Here is a 27,797-nt window from a genome sequence, read left to right as displayed (position 1 = left end):
AGGTTCAGGTTCAGCAGTAATTGGAAAGGGGGAGGTCACAGGGCTTTCGGAGACCTGGCCTATACCAAGTCAAAAACTCAAATCTGGGTCCCATCTCTGTTCCTGAGGAAGTTATTTGTCAGCAAATGGAGTCAAACCTTCCAGGGGCTTATGTTGGTGAAAAAATGAGCTTGTCTTGAATGGAGACAAAATTGTGAAATAAACGCAGCAAAAGCAGCCAGTGTTTTTGTCAACTCAGTTGCTTTTGTCAATCCCTGTGGTCTCAGCTGCTGTGCTCTGCATGAAGGGGGGCTCTGGGAAAGTGCCGAACTCCTAAGGTGGGAAACCAGGCTCCAGTGGGATGGGCAGGGAAGGCGGGGGTCTTAGCTCATTGCTGAGTGAGTGGGATTATAACCAGGGCTGTCACAGAGCTTGCTGTACTCAATAATTGCCTCTGAAAAGTTTGAGACTGTGATGGGAGGGAAATGATGGGGGCAGGGGAGAGAGAGAGCTAGGGAGAGGAAGAGAGATAGAGAGAGAGGAAGAGGAAGAGAGAGAGAGAGAGAGAGAGAGAGAGAGAGAGAGAGAGAGAGAGAGAGAGAGAGAACATCCTATAGGCACAGAGCAGGACTATCACAACCTCCAGTGGGGTCCTCCAGACAGAGGAGATCCCACACCTACAGCTGAGACTTGGACTTGACCATGTGCCCGGGCAGCTGCAGTGTGGCCTACAGAAGGGGCCTGGGCTTTGTTTGTCATCAACGAGACACTGGGTTCAAACCCAGCTCTGTCACTTAACAGCAGAGTGACTTAATTGACTTCACTTCTCTAAACCTGTTTCGTCATTTCTAACTAAGAATAAAATCCCCTAAGGTAAGGCTTAAATGAGATAAATGTTGTGTCATTGGAATTAACCCCTGGTTGTTCACAAAAGGTGAATGAAATCACTGCCTCAAAAAGTAAGACATTAAGGAAAGTTTATTCAAGAAGAAGACGCTGGCATAGAAGTTGCTGGGGCAGTGTAATGCAGGGTCCCAGCTCCCGCTCTCCACACAAGAACACAGAATATGGTGAGGCCAAAAAGGAACACCCACGGTGCCATAGATAGGGGAGTCATACCACTATATTCTCGATGGCGGCTAGTCGAAACACAAAAGCAAACATCTGCCAGTACCCCAACGAGGGATCTTCCTGCACCCCAGTCTCACTGGCGGCCTGGAGAGACACAGGAAGTAGGATCCACATGATCCGCAGTCCACAATCCGCTTGCTAACCACACTTGCTAACTGCAATCCGCCGTCCACTTCTCCGCCAACCAACCAAAACCCCCCCAGCATAGCCACGGCAGTTATATTAGTGGCTAATGGCTAACCATTAACAGCAGATGGCCATCTAATAACCGAGCCAGCACCTTTCCAGGTGAGACTGAGAGCCTGGAAACAGCTCTCTGAGACTCTGTCGCCACAGGCAGACAACTGCACCTAACTTCAGGTTAGCTTTTTCTTATACAGGAAAGTGTAGGTAAATTTCCTTATAGCAGAAGATATGACATATAGACTTAGGTCACTTGATTGATACATGTTGGTTATAGAACCAGTTTCCCTCTGCGCATGCTCTTATCCATAATTCATACAGAAAAAACCATAGAAGGGGGGGAGAGCACGCTTTAAGGTTCATTTTATTTTAATTGTATTATAACAAGGCTAGCTTCAAGTAATGGACAGTTTGCTCAGGCATCAAAACCAGATTAATCCGGTTAGGGTCGTATCTCCTCTTTTTAGGAGTGTTTAGACACCCTTGATTTATTTCTAGGGGATGAGCCTGGACGGTTCTTGGGAAGGGGATGCAGGCTTCAGCAGTCCCCTTTCAGGCTCACTTTTATTAATCCTTTTTTGCCTCATCAATAAGTAAATGCAGATTAAATACACTTGCCTCACAGGATGTTTTGAGATTACATGAGATGATGTGTGAACACACTGGGTTAATAGACTAACTGGCAGCTTGGCTGGTTTGAGGGAGGGCAATAAATCACGCACTCTCCCCCTCTGTGATCTGAGCCCCTCCCTGACTCTCCCGTGGCTGTGTGACTTGGAGCAGTCATGCTACACCCCTGGGTCTTGGTTTCCTCACCTGCCAAAGAGGATAATTACTAAACGTCCCATTGGGCTTGCTGCGAAGATCACATGAGGTCATGGGTGTTGTGTGATAGTTTATAAACGCTAAAGCTCCACAGCATGGCTGGTCCTTGGGTTTCAGAGGTACAAAAGACAATAAAGGTAAAGCTCATTTTCTAATCTTTTTGGGGAACGGCACTCATTCTGGATGCAAAATATTCACCAATGATACTCCAGAGCTTCATGAGACCTTGTTCACCAGAGCAGGTCTCAGAGTGACACTCCCCCCAGTGGCAATGGGGATAGCATGACTATTGCAAGCACAGTACTCACTCCTACAAATCAGGAAAATCTCTGGCTGCTTCTCACTACACCCTCTCCCTCGGCCTGAGAGAAGCTTCCAAAGACCACTCGGAATCATTGTCTATAACTATAGCACAAACACAAAAAGACCCCTTCCCTGGTTTCCCATCCATCATGCGCTGTTTCTAAATACACAGTTATGAAGGTGTGAGTCATCACTTCCAATTATGCTCTTTTAACTTGCAGCAATTACAAATGAGATGGTCTTCCAGTACCCCAATGCTTGCTCCCTTCTAATTAACGATTATGTTTTATACCTGTCTCTTGACATAATATCTATAGGGCAGAAGTGTTCTTTTATTTCTTATTCCTCCTGCGGTTGATCTTTCCTGTGGATTTCTGATACCTCCTCCAGGCTAAAGTCATTGTGGATTTCCTTCTGTCTCCAAGCAGATGGCTCAGTGCCATTAACTTCGTAGTTTCATCTTTGAAAGTTCCAATCTTGTATTCCCTTCTCTACTCTCCTTAACTTTTTAATAACAGAGACATGTCAGAACAGAAATTGCTTCTGGTCTGGAACAGGCTGTGCTCTTGATGGCACGTATATTACCAAGGCAGGTGGGGCTTCACTTTGACTTGACAAAAAGCTAATCAGGATATGAGAACTCTGGAGATATTAGTCTTTATCTGTGGCTTCACAGTTGTTAGGGAAGTAGGAATGATATTGATGTATGTACACCTTCTCGTAGTTCACAACAGAGAGAGGGAGAAGGAGAGAGATCCCTGACATTTATCTCTTAAACAAGACATGTGAGCAGCCAAATGCCATTTGACAGGACAAATATTTACTGTGCCTGCAAACAGCCCTGAACATCAAGTGCAGGGAATGAGAAGACTCTGAGCCAAGGCTGATCAATGTTCAACCGAGACATCAGGTCCCAAGAGCTAGGGATTAAGGGCATCATTTAACACCAAACCACCAACAGGATTTGTCTTGTTGGCTCTCTATCCAAACTGGGCATTTTCTTTTCATTTCCCGGAGTCTCCATGGGCTCGTGTTCTTCAGGGCGAGTGTCTGTGAACCCTTTTCATTCCCCTAAACTCTGATCGCCGGGCCAATCTTTCACACAGCAGTCAGCTGGAGTAGAGGGTTGCAGAGTTCTTGTGAAGATTTGCTAGTTCTCCAAAAAGAAAATTGGACTTCTGAAGACCCACAGGAACATCACTGCTAATAGCAAGCAACAAGATAAGAGACCCATCTAGAGACCAGGCCTGGAAAAAGCACTCAGAGGCATTTTTACAGCAGCGTCAGCAGCAAACCACATGGGGGAGGGCTGGGGGGGAATTTGCACTAACAAGCTTCACAGCCCTTCTGTAACGTGTAGAGAAGTCCTGCTTACTTCAGCAGCATTATTTTTTCAGACAGAAGTGTCTGATTAACAATCCCCTAGAGTGATGCTGTTTAATTGACACTGGCCACAAAGACAGCTGAGAAGTTTTATCTTCTGCTTTTCACATGAGATACTTCAGGCTCCGCTGCTGCAAGCAACATGTGGGAACAACTCTTTGTGTCTGCCCTCCTAGTGCCCTAGTAAACCTCCTCTCGCAGAGAAGTTGCATGAGTCTAGAGTCAGGCTGTTTGCTTTAGTTGCTTCCTGATTTGGTTAGATTGAGCAAGCTATTTAACCTCTCAGGCCTCAGTTTCCTCAACTATCTATTTTTTTAAATCTATTTTCTTGTGGCAAGCACTCATTAAATGTTAGCTTTCGTTATTATCATTTTGATAAATGCCACAGCCGAGCTGCACTGGGGACTTATCTTGCCTTGGTCAGGATAAAAATAGCTGGGTATGGGCTTTCAGTCTTACAAGATGAAAAGAGTTCTGGAAACAGATGATGGTGATGTTTGCACAATATTACGAGACCAGTACTCTAACCCCTGAGCTATGGTGCCACAGTCAGTTGGCACAATATTATGAATGTATTTGATACTACTGAATTGTATAGTATACTTAAAAGTGATTAAGATGATCAATTTTATATTATGTATATTTTACCACAATAAAAAATGGGGGGGGAAAAGTAAAAAGGATTAAAACAAACCAAAAAAAAAAAAGGGGGGGGGGGAAGCCAGCTATGGTAGACAGAATAATGATCTCCCCAAAATGCCCCCAGAACCTGTGAATGTATAATAATAAAAATAATAAAAGGGACTTTGCAGATGTGATTAAATTAAGATCCTGGAGATGGGGAGATTATCCTGGATTACCCAGGTGAATTCAGTCACTAGGGTCCTTATAAGAGAGGAGCATGAGGGTCAGTCAGTGATGAGGATGTGACAACAAAAACAGTCAGAGAGGAGAGAAGATGCTACACTGCTGGCTTTGAAGATGGAGGAAGGGGGCCAGGAGCCAAGAAACATGAGGCCTCTAGATGCTGGAAAAGACAAGGAAGCAGGTTCTCCCCCAGGGCTTCCAGAAGGATCCCAGCCCTGCCGACACCTTGACTGTACACCAGTGAGACTTCTGACCTCCAGAACTGTACAATAAATGTGTGTTATTTTTAGCCACTACATTTGGGGTCATTTTTTCCAGCAGCCCTAGGAAATAAATGCACCGTGTAATGATGCAGACCTGTGGGCCCAGCCAGGAGCAGAGGCAAGCATGCAGAGGAACCTCTGCAGGGGCAGCTCTGGGCATCAACTCCATCCTGCCAGAAGGCTCCTCTGGAGGCCTCAGCCCTGAGGGAAGAGCAACCACTTTTCATTCTTACAAAGCCTTACTACCAAAGGAGGCTCAGCTCAAGGCCAGAGCATGTTGAGGACTTGGGGACCATCCCCAAGTGGAAGATGGTGAGTGCGAACTGAGAGTCCTTTGGCAGACCAGCGCTGCTGTCTTCTCTCTCCTCAGAAACCCCAGAGGAAGTGCCTTACCAGAAGGTGTGGCTGCAGCAATGGGCTCAGAGTTTCCACATCCTGCTTAGAAACTCCTCAACAAAGCAGAGACTGCTTTCACACCTGGCTTATGAAATGCAGTCTCATCTTCGGTAGTCTCTGTACTTATTCATTCTGCCCCACTAGCTAGTTCCCAAAAATACTTATTGAATAAATAAATAAACAAATGTACAAACCACCAAACGAATAAATAGACTAGTAAAAAGAACCCAAATGGTATCACAGAATACTGCTGTTTTTCCTTAGCTGGGCAGTGGGGGCCTGGGGGTGAGCAGGACAGCAGGTAAATATCCTTTTCTTTTTTCCTTTAATCACCCTGGGAAGGGCCTGACTGAGCATATAACCTCCCTGCAGTCAGACACACTAGCAGGTGTCCTTGGGCTCAGAATAGAAAGGTGGTTCGGAAGCCTGCTGCTGCTGCAGTAGTTGGTATGCAGCGAATTCCCCCAGAGCATTCAAAATCTGAGGGGGTGGCTGCTAATAACCCATAATCAATGTTGCATTTGCCAACGGCCAAAAAGAAAAATGAACTTTTAATTGAGCAAGATTTGGCATCAATCAATGATGTGACTTTAGTCAGGCAAAACCGACAGATTACTGAGTCAGACATCCAACTGTGAGAATTGTTCTCTACTGGGGCAAGGAAGGCAAAATGTGGATATACGGCCTATCTTACCCAGCCCAGGACCATAACTCACTGTGAAAAAATCCTCTATATCTGTTTTTAAATCTTCTTGAGTTTCCTCAAGTTATGTTCTACCAGAGCTTAACTTATTTTGTACCTCCAAGCCTTTCACAGAAGTGTTGTGTTTTGTTTTATGCCGGTGACAGTTTCTAAGAGACAACTGGATATAATTAAATTAATAGATACCTGGCCAGAGCGCCATAGAAGGAGCCACTTGGAGTAATAGTAGCAGGCCCGAGAATCCTAGCAAGATGGCGAAGATATGGCAGCAAAGGTTTTGGACCTTCTTGAATCTCCACATGAAAATAGAGCTATTAAGTAGCAAAACCAACAAACCTGACCATGGACAACAATTATTACTAAACTAACTGATGTATCCTCACAAACCCCAAACGCAAGCAAGTTGGGATGAACCACCATCAGCAGCAAGCAGTGGGTGCTCTTAGCACCTGTGAAAAAGCAGAGGGAAGCCACAAGGCATCCACAGACCCAAACAGGAAAACCCAAAATAGCCAACAGGTGGGGAGCACTTGTAGGCCTGTCAGGAACAACCGCCTACTGAGAGAGGCTTTGCCCAATCCAACTGGGGAGTATGAGGGTTCTGTGGTAAGCTCTGAGATATGAGTTTTCCAAATTGACCAGCCACAGCAGGATAGGATGCCACATCAGGGGACACTGCTGAAGTGGAAATAAAATTGAGCAGGAGTGATGCTTTAGACTGATTCAGCCCACCCACAAAAGCAGGCAAAAATTCAGGTGCAGACCTTTATGCTGATGACCCTCCCTCCCACATGCTTAGCTCTGGGCTGGCTCTCTGTTGCTCTGGGGACATCGCTTTGTTGACCTATCTGGACACAGTTCTGCTGCTCAACACTAGTCACTCTTTCAGACACAGTTTTGCCATCACCCTCTGGCTTCATGCACGATTTTAATCAATTAGTCCTACTTCTGCCCTCTGGAACTATAAAGAAGTTGCCTCCCTCCTCCACATGACAGTTTCAAATATTTGACAACAACTATCATGGGCCCTCAAAAAGCATCGCTATTTCAGGCCAAGCATCTCCAGTTTCTTCAAAAGCTCCTTCTGGAATGTGGAATCCAGAATCTGTAATCCTGACTCCCTGCCTCTGGGGTCATTGTAGTTCAGTTCATGGAATACTAGAAAAAACACCAGTCCTGGAGCCAGAGAGCTTGTATTTAAGTTCTAGAACCTCCACCTCCTAGCTAGCCTATTACCCTCTCTGGGCATCAGTTTTCTCATCTGTTATATGGTGATAATGTCAAATCATAGATTTATTTTGAGGCTCTGTGAAATAATGTAGCCACTTTGAGAACTCGAGAGCATGGAAAAAATATACATAAATATTTAGGCATTATTTCTCAAACTTGTTACATCATTGGCATCCAAGTTTCATTTCTAGAAAGAGATTATTCCAGAAGTGATCTGTTTAGAAGAGGATGCCATGGGACCATCTTCTCCCTCTTTCTACTGTCTAGGCTTCTTCCAATTCAGTTTACGTTATACAAACTCGGCAGGGTTATCACACTGTTGGTCCTCACTGAGCTGGCAATTAGTCGAATGAGAGCCACACCACTGACTCTGGTCCCTTAATTGGTTTAGACAAGGTCATACATAACATTACACAACAGCTTGATAAGACATGTCTGTTAGCCCTATATGAAAGGCCTTCTATGCTGAATTAGATCAGTCCATCATTCTTTCCTCAACTTTATCCCAAGGAATATGTTTTCTGGGGGAGGGTGTCATGCAGGATCTCTGCTCCCACTCTCCACACAAGAACACAGGATATGGTGAGGCCAAAAAGGAACACCAACAGAGCCATAGATAGGGGAGTCATACCACTATATTCTCGCTGGCGGCTGGGTTGGAGACACAGGAAGCAGGAGCCACATGATCCACAACCTGCCGTCCACTTCTCTGCCAACAAACCAACCAACCAATGTAGCCACAGAAGTTATATCAGTGGCTAATGGCTAACCGGTAACAGCTGACAGCCATCTACTACCTGAGCCAGCACCTTTCCATGTGAGGCCGAGAGCCTGGAAACTGCTCTCTGGGATCTCTCCTCACAGAGGGAATATACGGAAATCTTTTCATCTTTCTTATTTTAAAAAACATAGTTATATATGCCCAATCTTCATTTTCTTCAATAGCCTTCTATCAGTCTTTAACTCAAGAACAAATCTAAGACTAAGTTATTCTCATTTTCAGTCTATTCTCTCTCCATATACCCACTGCATGAGTATGTGGGTATATAGGTATAACAAACTCCATATACCCACTGTATGATATATACATCCCCTACTTAACCTAGATTTGTCTTTCAAGTTTCACAAGTTACCACCTACCAATATGCCAAGATTTGTTAAACAGGTTCCATCATGTGGCCCATAGGTTCTTGATTGTTTCCTTAATGACTACTCTAAAATTCAACCATCTTTAAAAGTCGGCAATAAAGTTTTAGAAAATGCATGTGATTAGCTGTTTAATGAAAGGGTACTTTTAAAAATAAGAGGCAAAGCATGTTATTCACTTTGGTTAAATAAATGGCACCTCCTGGGAGCCTGGCTCCTGGCTCACTAAGCCAATGCCCATGTGTTGCCAGTTACCTTGTCTCGCCAGCCAAGAACATACTGTGTTTCCCCGAAAATAAGACCGGGTCTTATATTAATTTTTGCTCCAAAAGATGCATTAGGGCTTATGTTCAGGGGATGTCATCCTGAAAAGTCATGCTAGGGCTTATTTTCTGGTTAGGTCTTATTTTCAGGGAAACACAGTAGGAAAAAATAAACAGCCACATGAGAGCTAGTGTTGAAAGTCAAAACATTCACATTTTATTAAGGTCATTTATTCTGTCACATGCTGAGAACCCACATGAGCTTTCAAATATATAACCTTTCCCATACACATATATACTCTCTCCCACACACGTGTCCAGATATATAGTTGCCATTACACCCAACAAGAACATTAATTTCACACACATTCTTGGAGAAAGTAGTTCATGGAGGAATAATAATACCATCCAATCACAGTACTGCAAGGAATCTCACCTCATAAGACTTGAAAGAGAAAAGGAGTTGGTGATTAACACTGAGCTCTTGGTTAACAGACTCATTGGTGAAAGTCCCCAAGTGATGTTGATGAAACATTGGCCTGGGCTGGTCTGGTGACTCAGGTGGTTGGAGCCCCGAGCTCCTAATGCCGAGGTTGCCAGTTCGATTCCCACATGGGCCAGTGAGCTGCACCCTCTACAACTAAGATTGTGAACAACAGCTCTCCCTGGAGTCGGGTTGCTGTGAGCAGCCTGAGGTAGGCATGAGCTGTGGTGGGCTGCTGAGTGCTGCCGCGGACTGCTGTGTGCTGCCATGAGCGGCCGGCAGCCAGCGTGAGTGGCCGGCAGCCAGCTGCCATGAGCTACTAGCTGTGAGCGAGCGACGACTGGTGACTGACTGCCTCAGCCGGGGGAAACGCAAGGCTCATAATACCAGCATGGGCCAGGGAGCTGTGTCCTACACAACTAGACTGAGAAACAATGGCTTGAACCGGAGTTGGGAGGGGGGAGGGAGGTGGAAGAAAGGGGAAAAAAAGAACATCAGCCAAACCACCACTGGCATTTGAGCAGCGAAGCATATCAGAGACCCTCATGTGATATTTACATCCATGTGGCTAGATGCAGGACTTAGTTGGATGTATGTTAACACAGAATGTGTTTAGGAAATGTCCCAGACAAGACAGATGGATTTTCAGGGTCTTAGAGTCTCCCCTCTCTGGTATCCCTTATGCTGTTGCTACTTTGTAGTTTATGATTTCGTAGAACTACCTGTAAATTGTTTGACCTGCAGGATATCGCCCAATAAGATTGCAAACGCTGTAACTATAAACCAGGTCTTTAGATTCCTTTCTCCCTCTCCCCGCTGGGCTCCTAATTCTATGCCTTTCATAAAGCAAACACCCAATAAACATTGCCTGACCAAATGGCCTAATGTGGCCTTAGAGATATCGACATGATGTCAGTCCTGAATTGCATGGGGCTGCATCAAAAGAACTGTTAACGGAAGCTGGGGCTTGGACACTTTCCTGTAAGACTATCTCTCCCTGCACTTACTGCAGACCCTGTGATTTACTCATCCTTTGATGTATTTTTGTCTCAGCTGTATTCATGCCATTAGGATTTTGTTACTCATTCAGGTAGTAAGTGGAAGAGATAACTCTTTCTAAATTGTTAGCATTCCAAAGAGTCATGGGTTTGAGGCCAGAAGTTGTTCCTATGCCAGAAAAGGTCTAGTATTGTTGCTCACCCAAGAAGCACAGCAGGGCAAGCCACTTGCCCCCAATCAGAGATGAGACCATGAGATGGCAGAGAAGCCTGCTGTTGAGCTGTGGCAGCCTGCAACCTGGCCATTGCCTGAGGTCTGAGTCTTGATATTTTTTTTCCCATTTCCAAGTGTGTGCTTATTTACATTTTATAATCATCTGGTTATAAACTTCTAGGGATTTCAAAGAAGAAAACAAGAGGTCAGCTTGAAGTTAAAGAAGATAAATGAATATAGGCCAAGGAAACAAGAGCCGATTCCTGCTGAAGACTCAGGTGGCCTTGTAGCATGGGGGCACCAGCTTTATTGCATAAGGTGGCTCTATACCAAAATTGGGCACATCTGGAAACGATCATTTTGTGGTTTGCTTGGTCTCTTCCCTATGGCCAGACCTCACTGTCTTGCCTTCTATAAACCACAAACTCACACATTCTGGCTGAAGGGGATAATTTACTTGGCCAATGCATCCCTGAAAATAACATCACTTGCAGCAGGTGGTCACCAAGCCTATAAACAGATATCAAACACACAGAAGGAACATACTCATCACCCATAGTCATTATCCCTTAGTGTGTCTTTGGCCAAATACAGAATGACAACAGAGATATTGCTTCACCTCGAGTCCCTCTTAAGGCTGGCTGGCGGCTCCCCAGTGGTCCATATCAGGACTGTCTCTACACAGTTAAGAGAGTGGCCACTAGGTGGGTTGCCAGAGCTTAGCCTCAAAGATCCCATGTGTAGGGCCTGGAAGACGGATGTGAGTGATGCTTCTGCTCTGCCTCCTCCTCGTATGCAGGGAATTTGGAAGGTCACTTTCATTACACCCACAGTGCCAACCATCCCTTTAAGAAGACTGAGTTTAATGGGCTCCTGGCACACACCCTGGCTGACAGGTTTGTTAAAAATGTGAAAAAACAAATTAGCAAAAGCAATTAAATCAAATCAACAAAATTAAAAGGACACACCTTTTCTCCAGCTAACTGGGCATTTCCCAGGCCTGCCTCCAGGTACTCTCCTCCACTGAAGCCTGGCCCTGAGTCTGAGCCCAGTTGCATCCTTGCTGGAGGACTGTCGATGTCCCAAACCAGCTCTGTCATGAAAGGCACCACTTCTCTCTATTCTAAACCACCTTCTTGTAACAGCAAGAAAATCAAGGGGTACAATTAGTACCTGATCCAACTAGAATGATGATCCAAACCCCACTGAGTGGGCAAGTCCAAGATGGAGCAGTGCGGCCCCTTCTGCATTGGCATTTTGGCAATTGGGGGAAAGAACACTGATGTCATGGTTTAAAGACATGGGCAATGTAAGCTACATTAGTGGGTAGAGCACAGGTAAAAGGCCTTTGGGTAAGGTCTCACTTCATTTATAATTGAAGTTTCTAGAATTGATTCTAGCTCTGGGTCAGGAATGTTTTGCCTGGTAAAGTGGTGGGCATCTGACATTTCAGGGTTTGGGGAATAGTCATAGTCAAACAGTGACGTGGTTTCTGTGTTTTTCCTTTGGCGAAGGAAATGGAGTAAGGGGATGGACCAAAGAGGAATCATTTGGACGCATAGAAACCATTTGTGCAAATTTAAATAAAAGGAAATTTATTCAAAAGATTCCTATTAAGTGAGAGCCAAGGAAAAAGTGACTAACTAGACTCTGAAGCCAAGACCACTCTGAGGGCCTCTGCAAGAGTGCCCTCACTTTCATCTGTGCATTGACACTACTTCCTGATCCCTGTCTCCGCATTTTTCAAGAGAGGGAATCTAGTTAGCTTCTGATCAACCTTCTTAGTCAACTGCCATTGGGGGTGGGACGGAGAATACACAGCTGAAGGACTTGGCTAGGTTGGGGTAACGTAACTCCTCTAAGAAGGGAGTATGGGAACAGGAGAGGACTGATGAGCAATTCTGCTGCAGAAGACCCCTTAGTGAGGGGGAAGCTTCTTATTTGCATCACATCAATATGAATCAGACCCAGAGCGAAGGAATCCCTCCTAACCTGGTCATCAAAGCAGATTGAAGGGAGACCAGGTGCCTTCTGGTCAGTGCGTAGAACATTTGAGAAATCTGGCATGGGGATTAGAGAGAAAGGGCAAGAAGACATGCACATTGCAGATTAATTAAATGTCTTGAAAGAGCAGGCTCCTTTGCCCTCCCTCAGACCCTGTCACAACTGTGCTCTCACCCAGAGAAATGGTTAATTAGTGGGAGGTCGGTGCATTTACATAGACTCACTCCAATTTATCAGAGAGGCAGAAGGGCAAGGCAGGAGTGGCTGGTTGACACTATTATACAATCATCTGGAAATCTAATTTGTGGAACCAGTAGCCATCTGTTCCGTGGGTAATGTGCCAAGGTACCTGCCAACCACAGAACAAGCTTTCTGCTGTTGGGTAACTAATTGCATCTATGGGACCAACACAGCATGAGACTCAACTCGTGGAACGTGATCTTCCACCAAAATACTACTTCTGCTTGGGTTTTTCTCTGACAGTCAATAAGCATAAAACAGTCTCTGACACTTCAACAGGAGGATGTAGGCTGGGTCCTATGCCCCCAAAATGTGGTAGGTCAGCACATTCCTAGACTGGGGCTGAAGGTTGTGATTCTGCTGTGGTTCAATTTTCCCTCCTGAGAAACAGGGAGGCCTGATTCAGTATGAAGCTGGGAAAGGAGATCGAGGCCTAGAAAGGCTTACGAGTTGGTATCAGTGGTTCCTTCTATACCTTCTGATTTTTTTTATTCTTTAAGTCACCTTGTTTAGAGACTAGAGGGCGTAGAATGTGCAGGAGGTATGAAATCTACATCGTCACCCCTGTCACTGCAGATGACACGGTGGCCAACAGTTTAGATAACAAGCTTCTATACTGTTATAAACTCTTCACAGGAAAAGACCTGTTGCTGTTTGGCGTTACCCACAATAATCAGCACCCGGGAGGAAGAAAGCTAATAGTAGGTGGATTCCCCACCCTCTTCTGCAGCCCTTACACCCCCATCCCTGACCACCCAAAGAGTTCTAGGTTTTTGTAATGTTTAATAAATTATTATGGTATGAATAGATGGATGGATGGATGGATAGCTATTCTGCCTAAAGGGACTTAACTCCGAAGTCCAAATCACAGTACATTTTTCATTGCTGTTTTGTTGTTTTTTAACAAATATATCAGCATCATCAAAAATGTACCAAGAACACGAAACATAATACAGTATCAGCTGCTTCTAGCCTTCCAGTGGGATGGAGGACAGATCTCTCCTCATATACCTGTCTCCTGGGTTCTTTCTAATTTCTCATTAAATCTATATCATGCTGGATTGGCTCTGAACTTCAGTGGAAAAAACACTTCTTGTCTTCCAGACAGACCAGTACCTAGCACATTGCCCATGTGTGATGAATACTTAGTGATGATCTCAGTGCAACCAAGAGGAAAAAACAAGGGATTTAACCAGCAGAGAGGAAAATACTTAGCACTAAGGGAACTAAGCTGCTAATAAAAGGCATGGATCAAAGGCATGTTTGAGTCTCTGGTCCTCTGGGGGTCAGTGAAGGGGTGTCACATCAAAGCTGCTGCAGAAGAAATTTCCCCAACAGGCAGAAGGATCATTAGGCGGGCCCATTGTGAAACATAAATAAGGAATAGTCAAGAGGATCGAATCGGCTTTCCAGAGATGTCTCCATTACAGAGGTTTCTAGTGGTGTGGATAATCCCACAAAATAAAATATTATACCTAACACTCAATTATAGAATAGATTCTATGAGGCTTTTTGTTTGTCTGGTTTTAATTTTTAAATTGTTTTGGGAGAAGTGGCTATAGACTACCTTTCTGATTGCATTTTGTGTGGATGAATAAGAAAATCAAGCCTATGCCCTGGGCACACATGAGCTCGGTGGCAAATGGCAGCAGAAAAAATGTGGGCCTAGGATTCACAATTCACTGTGGAGACAGAGGTGACCTCTGCCCAGGGGTGTAATGTGTAACCACTGGCTCTCCAAAAAAAGCCATGATTTGTGGCGTTTGCCACTTCTAGTGGTATCAATATTCCCACAGGGGCTGGTTCCAAGGTACCAACATGAATCACTGAACATGGATTTGGGAAGAGAGGCAGCTCCTATACACGACTGCATCTACTGAAACAGGCTAAATTCAGGTAACAGAAACCAGAAGACCTATCGGCTTTGGGCAGGGGGCTGACTCTGATATTTTTGTATACCTGGTGTCATGATAAATTAATTACTTTTAATAATGATTGGTGTATTAAAAAATGGTATCAAGGAACCCATAAAGGATAATTGTTTGGCTTAGTCAACTATCTTGAAACAAAATATTTGTCAATAAAGTTCTCAAATTGGCATAGCATTGATTTCTAAAGGCTTTCAATGACATCTGACAGGTAGTAGAAATTACAGTGCTAAAAAATTGCACTAAAGTGCAAAGTCATTAACAACTCTAATCTCAACTTTAAATTTACCTTAACTTAAAACCTTAAAGAGATTTTAAGAATAATAAGAATTTTTTTCAGGATTTTTTAACTTATATTTTATTCCAAATATTATTGACTGAGCTTTTAAAAGATTATGCCTATTCTTATAGACGTCTCTGATACTTTCTGATAGCATTTGTTTTTCTGCAGAGGAAGGTAAAGAGATAGTCTCCTCTCCGGCAGTCAGGTACACACATAACTCTAAATAAAAAGGCAGAATTCTCCATTTCTTTATATTCTATGAGGTCAGACAATTAAGTTTGCAAACTTGTTGCAATGATGTTGTTAACTTTTCTTTATATCAGAGGGATTATTCATTATGAATTTGTACCAACTAGACAAACAGTTAACCTAGTTTACTATTCGGAAGTGCTGAAAAGGCTGAATGAAAAAGTTAGACGCCCTGAACTTTTTGCCAACAATTCATGGCTCCTGCATCATGACAATGCACCAGCTCACACAGCACTGTCTGTGATGGAGTTTTTAGCCAGTAAACAAATAACTGTATTGGAACACCCTCCCTACTCACCTGATCTGGCCCCCAGTGACTTATTTCTTTACCCAAAGATAAAAGAAATATTGAAAGGAAGACATTTTGATGACATTCATGACATCAAGGGTAATACAACGACAGCTCTAATGGCCATTCTAGAAAAAGAGTTCCAAAATTGCTTTGAAGGGTGGACTAGGTGCTGGCATCGATGCACAGCTTCCCAAGGATAGTACTTCAAAAAAGGTGACCATAGTGATATTCAGCAATGAGGTATGTAGCACTTTTTCTCGGATGAGTTCACAAACTTAATTGTCTGACCTCACAAATTTTTGATCTGTAAAAGTCTCTTCCAGCTTCTTGTGAGCCTCCATTTCTATTTGAAGGCCCGGGAAATGTTTGAGGGCTGAAAGAGTTTGCTTTGGAAACCCTTTCCTTCAGCGATGGCTGTTTTCTCTGTCAAACTCTATCGGGTGCTGTGGCAACAAGTACACAGCAAGCTCAAAATGCATAAACAAACCCCTCGTGGGCCTTCTTCCTGGGAATACCCATAAGATTTGCCCTCTTCCAATCAGGCACCATCAGAGAGGAATTATCAGGCTAATGCTGTTTCCTCTATTTCCGAAAAACTGTGATGTGTAATCTCTTGGAGCTAAGTACCACGCTTCCCCGAAAATAAGCCTTAGCATGTTTCTGGATGACATCCCCGGAACATAAACCCTCACGCGTCTTTTGGAGCAAACCTTAATATAAGACCCAGTCTTATTTTCAGGGAAAGACAGTAGTACAAGCTGGTAATGTAAAGTAAGTCTCCAGGGTTAATGCCCAAATGACTCATTTCCCCACCACTTAGCTCTAAAGTTCCTGGGACATATGCACCTAGGAAATTGCCCTATTCCTGATTCTATAATTCAAGTGTCAGGTTCAATTGCCCCTCCCTGTGTCCCTCAGTCTGTCTTTCGTCTCCTCAGTTATCACTGTCCAACCTCAAGTCTTGAGAAAAGTCAGATACTCAAGTCCCTAAATCTGGTGCCAGTTCCATTTCCACACATCCACCTTTGTTAGCTTCTGGGAAAGGAAACCACTTTAGATCTTTGTTCAAAAGTCATATATTTCAAATGTAGTTTTATGTGGTGAAATTCTACCTTAGGCTGGCATTTATTTAACTCATTTTTCTAACGGGGAGCAAAGTCTGCTTCAAAAAAGCAGAGTTAGCTGATTCTCATCTAGTGATGGTTGCTAGGAAACCATTCTCTGGCAAATTAGAATCACATAAGCTCTGACTTCCCTATCTTGAGAACTCCTATAGAATAATTGTAGGTACGATTTATTCAATGATGAACCAGCACTATCCAGTGATACCTTTTCTCTCTTCCTGTTAAATTATTTCAATAATTAACTTTTATCTACAGTTTATGTTTTAGCTTCCCATTTAGTCTTTAAACTCTCAGAAAATAAGTCTTTTGGCATGTACACCTTTGAAGCCCTGCTCCCAAATGCCTATTCACCACAGTTTAACCAAAATGCATTGATTGTACTTGAAGGGAGGTGGTCTCACAGGAGAACCGCCTTCAGATTGGAAAAAGAACAGTCTAAGGTAAGTTCCACCGATAATTAAATGTGTTCTCAAAGCTATTTTCTTTCTTTGGTTCTTATTGTTCTGTTTTCTGCTCTGAAATTTGAGGCTGTAAAAGGAAAAACACTAGAATGTTCAAAAACTGGTTATGGGAATTGGTATAACATCTTTGTAAAATAATTTGGCAATATCTGTTAAAACTGGAGGTGCACGTACATTATAACCTACAAGTCCATTGCTTGATACATAAAATTCTGACACAGCAGGAGAAATTCTCCAAAAAACTTCAACATTGTCCATAATAGATTAAAAAATGAAAACATCTTAAATGTTCATCAAAAATAGAATAGATAAAATTAGTTCTACATTCCTTCAACAGCATACTATTAATAGTACACCAGAAATACTGTACTATCATAGCCTACTAAACAAAACTGGATCACACTGTGCCATATTATATACTAATTAAATGAGCTGGAGCTACACATGTCAACATGGTAAATCATTGAGCAAAACAAATCTATTTACAAAGAAATGCGTGCCATCTGATACCATTTATATAAAGTTTAAAATATGTCAAAACAAATTGTGCATGAAAACATTATACAGTAAAAGTATACAAATATTTATGGGAATAAAATCACTACATCCAGTACAGTGGTGACCTGCTGGGAGAGGGAAGAAGGACAGGTAAGGGAGGGCTACATAATTTTTTCTGTTTCATTTATTTAAAAAACATACAAGTATTTGAAGAAAGCCTAGCAAAGTGTTAGGACCGGACAAAGCTGAGTGGTAAGAGCATGGATGGCTGTTATGTTATTCTCCATGCTTTTTTTATGTTTGATATAGTGCACTTTGTTTTCAGAAATTTATTTTAGATGACACACACCTAAGATTCTTTTGCTAGAGCAGGTCACCATTGCACAAAGCTGGCACAAGAGAAAATACTGAGGCATTTTCAGTTCAGGGAATTTGGTTCCCTCCAAGTTAAATAGATTCATTCCAGTTCTATCTACACATCAGAAAGTTCACATGAATTAGGTCTTTTAAATACTGGCAAGAGCAAAGGAAGGTCAGATAATATGGCAAGATTTTTTTTTTAATATAGTAAATAAATCTTTCTTTTTTTGCTTTGTTTGGAGAACAGTTAATTATAGAAGCAGTACATCACTTCAACAGCTGACAATGCCTAGAGCAATGGTTTGAAGCTTTAATGAACATAAAAATCACCTGGGATACTGGTTAAAATACAGATTCCCTGGTCCCATTCCTTACCCACCCCCCATGCTAATTCAATACCCCAGGGTTGGGGCCCTGTCATTTCCACTTTTAACAATCACCGCCCACCCACCCCCAGTAATTCTGACCAATCTGTTTGGTAAACAAGGTAACCATAGAGTAAATGGGGACTCTCCCAGGCCTGTTGTCCCACCCATGAACCAGAGAACATAGTGATTCTGATTATGAGAACATACTGCAAGCATTGTAGGTGTCATAGTAATATCAGCTAATAAATAGTTCTTTGAAAATCCAAATTTATAAAATTATCACATACAGTATACCATTTAGCATTCATTCCTTCACCAGGTATTTATTAAATGTCTGTTGTGTGCACAGTACTTCTTTTCTCTTCCTTAATTGTACCCTATGTTCACTTCTTGACACAAATGCATATGTAAAATCTTACATAAATGCATAAATGTATTCTGCTGCTTCATCATCTTGGCTTTCTCCACCACCACCCCAGCCCCCAAAGGAATATCTTTTTTTTTTAAGCATAGTCTTCTTTTTTGTCCTTTTTATTTGTTTAATCACCTCCCCCACTCTTCTTCTTCCATCCATATTAGCTACCCCTTGCCCAGATAATCCATGTTAACAACCTAATATTACCTTTCCATATACTTCTTTATGCTCATATGATCTTATGTAGACATACATGCACATACACCTAAACATAGCGTATCCACATGTATAGACGACTCAGTGTAGTAAAATGTACAATCTCTCTCTGCCAGAAGCCCCTCATCTCTTGGGGGAGACAATGCACCTACACAAAAATATCAAGACAAAGAAGACAAAAGAGGAAAGTTTATACAAGTGGTACAGTACTACAGTCCTATAGAATATAGAGAAAAGACCTATCATGTCATGTGTTATAGGCTTAGGGGAGGCAAAAATAGAAACTGTAAGGGTAACTGTCATTGCTTCCATGCCATGGACTACCCAGATCAGAATTAGCTTAAAATCTGGGTTCTGTGTGTGCAAGAGATGTTTTCTTCCAGTTGGAGAAAAGAATATCTTGCCCTCAGAGGACAGAGCTGAGGGGAGAGTCCCTCCGTAAGACGGAGCTCTCAGACACCACGAACATCTTGGGGCTGGTGCAAGGTGAAGGTCAGGCAAGTAAAGGCTCTGAATTTAATTTAGCAAATGCCATGGTGATATTTGCAAGCACAATCATGCAAATGTTATTTGCTGTGAGAAATGCATTTCCACAGCAGATGCTTCTCACCATCTATCCACTTGGCTGCCTCGAAATGAAGCAATTCCTTTCTCAGCATCCCAGGAGGGTGTTAATGTGTAGGGGCCTGGGATTGACACTTGGCAGCTAACCTAAGGGAAGAGTTAAAATCCTCCCCTTGGCCGGTGAGGTGGGCTTCTGCCTTGGGGATGGCAGCCAGAACGTGCAGACTATGGGGGACACGAGTCAATCCCCACCCTCCCTGTCAGCCTTGTGTCCTGACCGAGAAGGGAAGTGAGGTTTTGGGTACAAGCTGACCACCTTCATGAACCCAGAATCAGAGCTTAAGGTAAGCGGGAGGGGAACAAAAAGTCTAGAAAGTGAGTGACACAGAGACCAACAAACAACTCTAAAGCAACTGGAATCAGTGAGGCAAAAGGAGACCACTTTCTAGTTGATGGTTCTCGGTTCTCCTGTGTGCTGGCTACTTCATTTAACCAGAGTGCCTTTTTTTTTTTTTTTTCCAATCCTCTTGGCAGAGCAGGAATATAGGGTCATAGGGCTCCCCAGTCCTTGGCTAGCCCAGGTATCAGGTGGAAAAATACGGTCAGCTAAGCAAAGAAACCTACAGCACGACCTTTCTGACCACCACCAGGCTTAGCCCCATACCCGCTCAACAGGGATCTCACTCAAATTCTCTGAGAAACGCATGTTGCAGTCCTATCAAGTAAGGTGATATAATTTAGAAGTCATTGCACCTGGAATTGAATACCTAGAAAAAGACAACATTTCATATAATGGAAAGAAAATGAAACATCAGTGGTTCATGTCCCAGACCCACCACTCGCCCACTAGTGACTCTGGGTAGGCTCCTTAACTTCACGGCGCTTCCGTCTCTTCTTCTGTAGAATGAGAATATTAACATCTTCCCACTTACCTCACCTCACTGACGTGGGATTGTGCGTGGCGATGACTGCTACAGCATTTTTGAAATAGTAAAGTTTATGCAATGATAAGGGCCTTATGGCACTGTATCAACATTTCTGCCACTAAAGATTTGAGAGGAGCCGACAATAAGGTCTCAGGAGAGATGTATGACACAGGAGCATTTAGTGAAGACACCAAGGCAACGCCTAATTCCCTATTAAATGGGGTGGAGAAGAAAGGACCACAGTCATTCAGAGAAGCAAGTGATGACCCTGGGCTAGGGGATACAGTTTTAGAGAGAGGTTGGGAGTTGTAGTCCTTGAGGATTTCAATAGCTGAACAGTCAAAGAACCCAAGTGAACACAAAGCATCTGAATGGCTTCAGCAGAGAGTAGACAAATATTGCCTTCACCCCCAAGTTGCAGGGGCACCTGTGAAGCGGAACCGTCTTCTCCTTACTAAGGGGCTTCTAGGTGTCCTCTGCTGACCTTCAGCCTCCATCTACCTTTGAGATGAGAAATAAAAAACCACAAAGAGCCCTCCAACCCTTCATTCCCGCATACTTCTTTCATTAGGTTTTATCTACAAAGGCCCAAGGTTGTCAAACATGTTCTATAATTTAAAAAAAAAAAAAGTCAAGCAGAAATTCAGGCACCTCCAATCTGCTGTGTAATGAGACAGGTGTAAATGACAAGTGCATGTGATTATCTTTTCCCTACTTAGTATTTATTCAAAATATAGATGGCTGCCAGCCAGCTTTTCAGATTAGCATTAGATAACCAGTGTTATCACGCCGAGCTAATAATATAATTCAAGCCAAGGGCAAAGAAACTTGACATTTTTGTTAGCACATACATTATTGTCTGTGTAAATGTACAATTTCCAAGAGACTTTCTTAAATATTGAAAATAGTTCAAATATCTCTGATGATTTCTAGGTCAGCAATCACTTTTCTAAAAGGTAATCCCCTGACACCCTCCTTCCTCCAATACTTGGCAGCCAGGGGTGCTTATTTTCTCCCCATCCCAGCCCCAGGCAGGAGTGTATCCTGAAAGTCTTCCAGGCCAAGAAGTAAAATGGATGGATTGGACCACTTCTAGTTTACCTACTCCTTGGACTGACTTGTTCAAGACCACATGGCTCACCTGGACGGAGCTGAGCCTGGCATCCACCTTTCCCGCAGCCTAATCTACTTCTGTCTCTGTTTCTGCTTTGGAAGGCAGAGGTTTTCCTGTCTTGGTGTAAAATAAAATTAACCTCAGAAATTCTATCATGGTTTTCTTCAAGCAGCATTGTAATGACAGAAGATTTTGGGGGCCTAAGGAAGAATATTACAAAATAAAAGTTGGAGAATAAGAATGTATTGGAACATCGCTAGTAAAGATCAAGAAAGAAGGTTCTTTGAATTCCAAAGACCAGTACCAAAAAGCCGAGAGAAGAGTTATACCCTGGTGGGAACAGCCGTTGGGCAACATTCATGTCTGCCGGGTGGTCAGTCTCCTGAGCAGACCGTGGGCCAGGAGGACCTCACATACATATGGCTGGTATGAGTCCCTTGTATGCTAACGTTTGCATGCCAGTGTCCTGAATCCTCTTTGGAATCAGTAGGAATTCTTTCCCCCAGACCCAATCCGCCTGGATAACTGATAACAGAACTTCTCAATCGGAAGTACCACGACCCAGATGTGGGATTACAAGGTCCCCTGAGGTACAAACCCAGCCCAAAGATGAAACCAAAGCTGATTCTCCACTGCGGTTTTTGGGTCCCCTTATCTAATTGGGGGCTCCTCAGCACCAAGGACTCAGGAGGAAGGCAGTAGAGTGTAGTGGGTAAGCCCACGGACTTTGGTGTCAGAGCCGTGTGACTGCTGACACTGCTGTGTGACTGGGGCAAGTATTTCAGCCTCCCTTAGCCTGTGTTCTCTTCTACAAAGTGTTGGTGGTGATAATAATAATAAGACCTACTTCAGAGGGTCATTGTGAGGATTAAATGGTGCTTAGCACAGCAGCTGGCACATTGTAAGCACTCCATAAATGTTAGCTGTTGCTATTAATACCCAGCAGGCTTCCACCGTGTTGCTTGGCAAGGACACGGGCCTGTGCTTTGCAGGATTCAGATAGTTTTCCTTCTTAACATTCTGTACTTCAGCACCCTGGCCAGAGACTCCAGCATCCCCATGATGTCATTTTACTGGGCTTTATAGGACAGGATCAGAGGACACCCTGCCTGCGTCATGGTCTTATGCCCACACCACCTGCCGGTGGGCTTGCCTGTCTCTCTGGGGCACTGGGAGCTCAGAACTTCAATCACCTGTAAATAGCACCGGATCAGGAAGCAAAACAAATGCACCCTCTGTGACTGTGGTTCTTCCGAGAGGAGAAAACCCTTTGATAGCAAAGGGGGTGCCCTTGATTCTAACCTTTGTTCTGGCAAATCCCAGGTGGTAGAGCCTCGTCTGCTAATGCAGAGGAGACACAAGATCAAAGCAGAGAAGTGTGGTTGAGAACTGCCCTGGCCTCCCATGTCTCTTCCCTCACCTCTTCCAGAGGGAATTCAGGTTGAAAAACATTGATTTAGTATCACACCCTGGTTTAATGAAGGCTCTTGAAGACCACTGCGATAGCTGCGACTCCACAGCCCTCTCATAGAAAGGGGAGCCAACAAAATGACCCCTGGGCATTATTTCAAGTTGTTTTCTTGAAGCTTCCACAGCAGTCAAGCAATTATTTTTTACAAAATTCAGGAAAAGCTGGAGAGATAGATTCCCTGGGAAAACAGGACTCATTCTGCAGAAAAGCAGGAATGAGATTAGCAAAGAGCATGAAGATGACAACTGGAAGGGAGCTATTGATGATTAGCATTTTACAAATGAGGAAACAGACTTAGAGAGACGGTGCGTTTCACCAGATCACCATGAGTCTGAGGCAGACGTGAACCAATAATAGAAGTAATATGGCAGCTAGTGTTTATCTAGAGCGTATCATGTTTCAAGCATGGAATCCAGGGCTTTACGTGGACCTTGCGCATGTTATTTAACATCTATGCCTCAGTTTCCACATCTGTGAGATGAGGATAATAATAATAGTGCCTTCTTCAACCTTATAGGGCTATTGTAAGGAATAAATGAGTTTTCCTTGCAAGGATCTTAGAACAATGCCTGGCACACAGTAATTGCTGTCTGTGTTAGTTCTTACTGCTACTATTATTATGAAAATGATTATCATTATTACCTTTTTAGGTTGATATCAGTGAGGAGCGAAAAAAGATGTCCCTCAGAAGGGCAAAGCCTGTGGCTTAATTCAAAGACAAAAACAATGCCTTCACCATCCAAAATAAGTGTGGTTATCATCTCTGGCAAGGAAGTCACCGTGACCCTCCACAGGAGGGCAAGAATGTCACCTGCCAAGAAACAGGAGACTCCAGCCGAGCAGTGGCCACCCACAGCCACTCCAGGAAGAGCAGAAGACCTACCTGGCCAAAAGGGAGATGGCAGCCAAGGAGATAAGTGTAAGGAAGGCCAAGGTGGACCCTGTGAAGAGGACAGCGAGGAGGAGGAGGAAGGAGGGTAGCAACTCAGAGAAGGGCAGGCAGGGAGGCGGGAGCTGCAGGTGTGGGGGGCCAGAGGGAAGAGATTTCCTGCTGGGAAAGCTTACTGCAGGATGGAGGACAGCAGTCTCCCTCAGCATCTGCTCTGGAAGCCCTTAGGTTTCGGGTTGGGGCCTGGTGGGTTTGCCCCCATTTCAGTCTTCAAGCCAGAGAGGATGCTACAGGAAGGCATCAACAAGCCCCTGAGCCTAGACACTCTCTTTCAATTCCACAAAGCCACCTGGTCATAGGGCAGGGACTGGACGTCAGTCTCTTTCCTAGCTGGAATCAGAGGCTGTGGTCTTGAAGCCCAGCTGGGCTGACCCTGGGAGACCCTCCTGCCCTGCATCCAGACCACAGGGCTGACTACAGGGCATCTGAAGGCAAAAAGCACAAGGCTCCTGAATCCAAGAGGGGTTTCCTTAACATCTCTTCACATATGTTTATGCGCCTACGCGTCTGCATAGCAACAAAAATTCAAGAGTCGGCAAGGGCCAGCCACTGATGGCTATCAAATTGTGTGTGAGTTTTAGGTCATTTCTAGAACCTGCCTGATTAGGATGGTGTGGGTAGGCTATATTTACCAAAGGCTTTTTAGTAGTATGTGAAAGTGGATATTTTCAAATAGGCTGGAAACAATTCGACTTAGGAGGTGAGAAGCAAGCACAATCTTTTCTACAATAACTTCACCACACAAGTTGCTATTGTCTTCTACTTTCTCCCTTTCCTTCCTCTCTCCCTGTGTTTCCTCTACATTATTTTCCTTCATGATCTCATCTACTCCTTTAACTTCAACCATCATCTGTACACACATGATTCCCACACGCCCATTTCTAGATCCTCTCTTTCCCTGACCTTGGTTCCATACTTCCTAACTTCTCCTGAACATCTCCCCATGAAAGTGGTGCCAGTTTCTCCAGAACTAAATTCGCCATCCACTCCACTGACTGCCTCTCCATCTGAGCTCCCTTCCTCTGCTGGAGCCATCATACTCTCAGCTATAAAACTGGAGTCTTCTGACTTCTCCCCCTCCTAGCCCCCAATACTCAATGAGCCTCCAAGTTCTGCCAACTTTACCCTTAAAATGTCTCTTGCTTCTCTCTTCTCCTTTTTGTTCCCGTCATCATTTCCCTAAGTACATCTATTGTAACTTCTTACTGAACTATGACAATAGCTTCCTAACTGGTCTCCCAACCTCAACTACTCCTTGCCCTCATCCCAGTCCTTTCCAGGCTCTGTTGTCAGAGTATTCATCCAAAAGATCATGCTTGATTATAACACCTTTTTGGAGGGTGGGGTGGTGGGGGGTGAACTATTTCCTTCAGTCATTGTTTCCAGAAAAAAATGCTAATGTCTTCAAAAGGGCAAAGAGAGGTATGGAATGAGTTTTTCCTATGAGCCAACTTTAATTGATTGGTGGTAACTGTGTGGAACGCACTGTGGAAAAGGACTCAAAGGCTGTATCCAGAGTTAATGGAAAAAGTTCCCAGGATCAGTTGGTCATGTCTTCCAGGAGCATTACTGGTAGAAAAGAGCAATGGGACACCATGCCTTCTATGAGCTGCCCCACTTCTAGGCCTGCCACCATTTGACCAACCATCGTCATCTTTTTAACATTAGAGCTCTCCAATCTCTTGCTTAAAAAAACAAAACACTACACTGTTCCCCAAACCTATTGTATACCCACCTACTTCTGTGGTTTATTCATGCTGTCATTCCTCCTCCCCAACACCATTAAGCTACACATCTGTAAATCCAACCTATTTCCCAAGGCTGTACTCAAATTCCATCTCCTCCTTAAAAGGTCTTTATTTTCCCCTGAGCTGAACAATAGCTTTCCTAAACTTCTTAATTTGTAGTTCCTCTCTGATACACACCTTCTTTTCCATAAGCAACTGGACAATGGAAGCCATATGGCTTGTCCAAGATTTCGTATAGTGGAGAAATATCTGTCGAATGAATGAACGGACATCCAAATGTGATATGTATCCCTAATAACAAAGCCATCCATCACTTATTTTTCAATTAGGTTAGTAATGCAAGTATCACAACTGAATTATTGGCTAATTATTAGCAATCAAAGCTATGAAAGAAATGCAAGCTGAGTTCTGACTTAACCTGTCCTTCTCATTATTCTAAAACCCTGGGACCTTTATTGCTGCACACTCTATCCCTTCTCTTGCCGGGCTCCCTAAGAGCACATCTGTGGAGGATAATTGAACCTCTCCAGGGCCCGTGCTCTACTGAGGCAGACAGTGAAACTTTGGGGAGTTGTCTTGGCAGCATGATGCCATTTGGGGAATTTATTCTGATTTTGTTGCAGATGGCGTGTTTCAGTTTGTCTCCTACGAGTTCACATTCATTGTTCTCCCTCTGGTTTTCAAAGACTCAAAAGTTAGTTGATTCAGAGCGCCCCCAAATTAAACAGAAAAAAGTACATACCCTGAGTAAATACTGAAAGGACGTGTGTGCATTTTGATCTTTGAGCACCGACTTAAGAACGGGCCACCTGTTTGTGATGCAGAGGAGATAGAGCCCAGTAGTCGCCTAACTGATCGAGCATCAAAGTCCACTGCAGAGATTTTTTTTTTTTCCCTAAAACTACGTGGAGATTCCTGGGCCCCATCCTATGAGATCCTATTTTAGTTGGTCTATGATGGTGACTTGAGATAAATATTTTAGAAAAATCTTCCTAGGTAATTCTGGTGTGCAGATATATTTGGAAGCCAATGGTATAGCAGAAGGAACGTGTGGAGCAGAGGGTCATTGTAAAGACTGAGAGAGTTCTGCACTTGCCCACCTGGCCTCGGAGCCTGTCGATGAGGCTGCCTGCTGGTCCGGCAGGGCCTGGGCAGCTCTCTTCCGGGCAGTGGTTCTCCAATTTCACATGCCGGAAGCATCTCCAGGAAACACTGCTACACAAGTAGGTTCCTAAGCCCAGCCCCCTTCATTCTGAGGTAGTAGATCTTATGGACTCAAGGAATTGCATGTCTAACAAGCCCTGCATGGGAGCCTGAAGTAGGTGGCTGAGAACTGCATGGAGGGATCCCTGCTATATATTGGGGTCAAAACCAGCTCCTAGCTGGTCTTGTGAGAGTTCAGGGATGGCCCCAAGCACCCCCTCCCACTGTTTCAGTGCACAGAGGAACCTTCCTAACTAACCCACCATGATCAGCAAAAATAGCTACAATGTCTTGGTTTCTTGGCACTCACACTGACATGCGCGTCCTCTGTTCTGAAATGTATAAGAATTTCTTTCTCTAAAGAGAGAGGACTTGGACCAGTAGCAAGCCTCTCTCACACTCTCATCAACAACTACCTGAAGGTGGTGATAGGTTACAAGCGATGAATAATGGCTTTCCCCCCTCTCAACGCCCAGACCGGCGCACCACCTCTATGTGGCCTCCTCTCTGTACTGCCACAAAAAGTGGTTTCCCCTTATTCTCAACTACTTAAGAATGACCTGTCCTCTCCTTAGAGACTTTGCATTACCCTTAGTAAGGTGTGTATTCAGCCAGCCAGCCAGTCTGCGGCGCCACTTTAGGCAAAAGCAGACCTCTCTTGCCTGATATGCCAGCCCCTCTGCCAGGCCTCGCCCCGGCCCAGGCCTACTGTGGACTCACAGTCATTGCGTCCCCCCACCATGGGCAATAAATATTCCATTAAGACCTCATCTCAAGAGGCTCACAGGGGTCTCACAGGAGGCAAGAAAGTCACCAATGGGGTTGCAGCAGGACCCCTGTTAGAATGAGGTATGCATGGCGTGGGAGCAGAGGGAGTACACGTGACTGGTGTCAGAACCACTCGGTGCTCCCCCGACATCCTAAACAATGGAGGGTTTCCTGGTCCTATCTCCTTTCACTACAAAGTGACACTGATAAACCACTTGATACAACTCTGAGCTCCCACTCCCTGTTTG

This window comes from Rhinolophus sinicus, chromosome 3, assembly GCF_057876585.1.
Source record: "Rhinolophus sinicus isolate RSI-liver-muscle chromosome 3, RSI-T2T, whole genome shotgun sequence".
Classification (NCBI taxonomy): domain Eukaryota; kingdom Metazoa; phylum Chordata; class Mammalia; order Chiroptera; family Rhinolophidae; genus Rhinolophus; species Rhinolophus sinicus.
Note: the sequence above shows the minus strand (reverse complement) of the source record.